The sequence below is a fragment of the Montipora capricornis genome, chromosome 12 (genome assembly GCF_036669925.1).
Source record: "Montipora capricornis isolate CH-2021 chromosome 12, ASM3666992v2, whole genome shotgun sequence".
Classification (NCBI taxonomy): domain Eukaryota; kingdom Metazoa; phylum Cnidaria; class Anthozoa; order Scleractinia; family Acroporidae; genus Montipora; species Montipora capricornis.
Genome location: NC_090894.1, coordinates 5,436,142 through 5,440,060, shown reverse-complemented (window position 1 = coordinate 5,440,060; position 3,919 = coordinate 5,436,142). Strand labels below are relative to the sequence as shown.

The window sequence follows — 3,919 nt, the reverse complement described above, 5'->3', positions numbered from 1 at the left end:
TAATTTTCGGATCACTAGACTTTCAGCTAGGAAATCCGAACAGGTGAAAAAATTTTAGGCGATAAAAATGTGCCTATATCTACCGTTTAAATACTAATATATGTTTAACAACGCTATGTTTAAGTGGTTTAGAACCATAGTCTCGTTGGGTGCCCCTGGTGTTTGAGCACCTTCCGCTGCATTTAGAAGCAAGAAACGGAAGAATTAAAGAAATGGCTTTCTTCGAAGGTGGAGCAAAATATTCTGAACAAGTACACATTGGTGCAATTAATTGTTCACCGCCTTTCACTGACCAACGCGAAGACTTTAATACATGTAGAAATGGAATCGACAGACACATGGTGAGAAGACAGTCCCTGTTCATCCCCTAAGCTCACGGGGGATAAATAAATTCCATTTGGAAGGTGACTGCCATTTGGAGAGTAACATGGAAGCTATCAAAGTATACCAATGTTTATCAAATGTATCACGAAGTTTTCCAAGCTATGAGTCATCAAAGCCACATGAATACAACTTGAACAACATCCGTGACATGAAAAACAATGAGGCAACCAAGCAATCCATGCTTCCAGACACTAGCACTTGTGTGGTGGACCATAATGAAGAACTGTCGAAAGACTCCGTCACTGATTATGTAACGAAAACTGATGAGAAATCCGTACCAATCTCCTACGATAGAGCAAGGGCTGAGGCAGTACATGCTCCCCGGGACAGAGAACCTTCCAGGATTAATTCCTTTCAAGAAAACGTCGAGCTTGTTTCAGAAAGACAAGGTAATTAGAACGTGTATGGTGCATTATTTAAATAAGGACGTACTGAGCTCTTCTGAGTTGAGAGAAAGTGTTTATCTCTTGCTTTTGGAAAATATTATATCTCTATACCTAGACCGCAACTCAGACGTAACAATCTTCGAGAGTAGGAGATTCTAATCGTCATTTTTATCTTATTGCCCGCAGGACTGCTGAACACAAAAAAGACTTGTCAGTTCTATTGTGCATTCAAGATCAATCTGCTACTACGCATTCGACAAAATTGAACTAACAAAAGGAGAATTATGGTCTATCAAGAGAAAAGCTATTGACATCAGGAGACAGTGAATCGAACCCAGGCCCTGTTGCTTATGGAACGAGTACCCATACAGCACATACAATACTGAGAAATCCTTCTATAGCACTGTTGCAGGCTCGATTAGGTCAAAAAGGATTGAAGGCACTAGAATGTACCTCAGATAAATGAAGGGGTAGTTCGATTCGCTCTGACGAAGGGTTAACGCTCGAAACGTCAGCTTTTAGAATCTCTGTACGGTGGTCAATTTACATTATCAACTCCGTTGATAAACCAAATTTTTGTATGTACCTCAGATAGTTCATGCTTCTTTTCTGCTTCTGTTCTGTTGCCCACCAGTTATACAATGATCCTTCCTATCACATGAATGTGCATGCTGCTGGAGTTGAGTCTATCAGAAACAACCGTCAAAAATTTATTGGACCCATTATAGAGCAATTGTGCGTTTGTTGTCACAGCAGTTTGCTATGTATTAAATGTTACTATACATATAAATGAATCCATTGAGGGGTGGGCACCAGTAACTGTTATCAGACTGAGTCCTATAAGCAGACAACAGGGAACTACTGTGAACATTGGACATCTAGATGGAAGACACTATGTTTCAGCACTTCAGTATTATAATGACAGTATATCAGGTTATGAAATCAGCGGTGTTACCAATGTCAACAATTTTTCAGAGCCCGGTAATAATCGATTAATTAACGATGGCCAAAAATGATGTGAGTGTCAGTAATAATTTCTACAAAGCAGTGGCAAAAAAGAGCTTATATGAGAGAATCTATCAAGCGGAAGAGAAAAAATCACTTCAAGAGTTCAGGGAAAAGAAAAACAATACAAAACGCCAAACCAGATCTGAAAATATTGAAGCAGCAAGGAAATAGGAAAAGAAAAGCAATCCAGAACATATCAGAGACCTAAACAGAAAAGCATAAAACCATTAAAGGAAAGCTGTGCAGAGCTCAAGGCTAAACCAAACTGAAATTTGTCAAGGTCAAGACTCTATTAGACATTCATGTCAAAAGTGATTCAGTCTTTTTCGTGATACGATAACACATGGCCCTGAATATATATGCACTTCCTGTGATCAGTTATGGTTCAGATCATCTGTTTTTAAGTGTAACAATATCAAATATAGTGATAAATATTCACAAGGTTTGTTGGAGGAATATATAACTGGCTCAAAAAGTGTCAATATTACTGAATGGATCTGCTCTACTTGCTAAACCTGATGACATTAACAATATAACCTGGCAACAAAAATCAGACCTTATTCAAAATTACCCTGTCATCTGTGCAACGAACTTTGAACACATGGTACAGCTCTTTATAGAGGATGTGTTAAAGATTTATCTTATGCCTATTGGAGAAATGGTATACTTATTTCACAGGGTTGAATTCCAGCAAAGGGGATTACCTCACATACATGCATTATTTTGGGTATCTAGTTGCATATGAGAGCCCATCGTGCTGTTACACAATTATCCAACTATCAATGCTAATGCATTAAGAAAACTTCAGCCTGCCAATTTTAAACAATCGCGGTAACTTTCATATCCACGAGTAACGACAGTGGCACTTTGATTTATTAATGTCAATAATTTTTTCTTCCAAAACTGCCGCTGTAAACGTGTATTAACAGCCGCTAAGAAGCAAGCTTACACAGTGAAAATTGTCGGTTACCAAACTTCAAGAGAAAGCTAACCATTTTAAAATCAAGCTTTAGACTTAACCATTATTCAGCAATGATTTTATATATATACTTATTAGTTTTGGTAAATAATAGGCACATTTTTAGTCAGTTGATCTTTAGTGGTTAAGTGGATAAAAACAGTTTCTTCGAAGTTGGTGCTCCGGGTTCAAATCCTGTCCAGGGGCTGCTTTTTACTTTTTTCTTTTTATTTGCTACCACAAGTCCTGGGACACAGTGTTCTGAAATAACGATAATAGTAAATTGAAAGCAAATTAACAATTAACGATAATCGTCAATTCAAGGTAGAGAACATGTTGTTTTGTGTGGGCTCACTGCAATCTCGACCCCAGAGCTCTTCTCATGACTGAGCGAGAGAAGAGCTCTGGGGAACCCTGAAGCAAAGTGTCTTCTCATTGGTTTTCTTGAAGAACAATCAAAAGCGTCTCTAATTGGTTCATTGATGTTAGCGCGCGGAGTGAGCAGGCGCCGTAACGTTCCAATAGCCAGTTTTTGGCTATAAGAACTCTACGGCGCATGTCCTCCTGCATAGAGTTTCTCAGAGCCTTTTGTCGATCCAAGGCTCTGGTGACGAGAATGGGCTCACTGACTTAACAACAGCGGAATTACTTTAAAGGAATACGCGAGACATAGCGGGCCCAAGTCACAGTCAGGAAACATAACATGGGACATGCGTTTTAAAAGTCTCGTCCAAAGTAGTGCTCGCCGGTTGCATCAAAGTGAGTTTCGACCCTTTGATAGCAGGGAAGCACTGTCTCCACTACGCCCTCAATAATGTAATGCATTGTTGATTACTACCAAAATTATTTATAAGAGGTTATCATCCTCTGTTCATCACTATCACCCACAAATTAGTTGTCAACCTACATCGCTTTTTGAACTTCTCATAATTCTGTACTGTGTAGTATTATTCATTTCCATGATATAATTGCCGTTAAGCGGCGAAATCTTGGAATAGGAACCTTACCTATTTGTTAGTTGATCTAAACATATTTCGGAAGGACAATATCAAAGAGTACAAATGATCTAAGTCTACGCATATTTAATACACGCTGTTTTGGCCTTGACCATGCACAAACCACACCCTTTTTTGAAAAGACAGCCAATCCAAAGTTTCGATTAATTTATTCAGAACTCAGTTGT

The 3,919-nt window shown here is 38.7% G+C and overlaps 1 protein-coding gene across 1 annotated transcript in view; it reads right to left on the bottom strand.

Moving 5' to 3' along the window:
• Nucleotides 1–3,803: 3,803 nt before the first annotated feature.
• LOC138026036 (acid phosphatase type 7-like) overlaps nt 3,804–3,919 on the bottom strand; it is a 29,543-nt gene continuing 29,427 nt past the window's right edge. Inside the window, exon 13 of the mRNA XM_068873212.1 lies at nt 3,804–3,919. This exon is cut by the window's right edge and continues 265 nt beyond it. The gene's annotated coding sequence lies outside the window, so the exon portion shown is untranslated.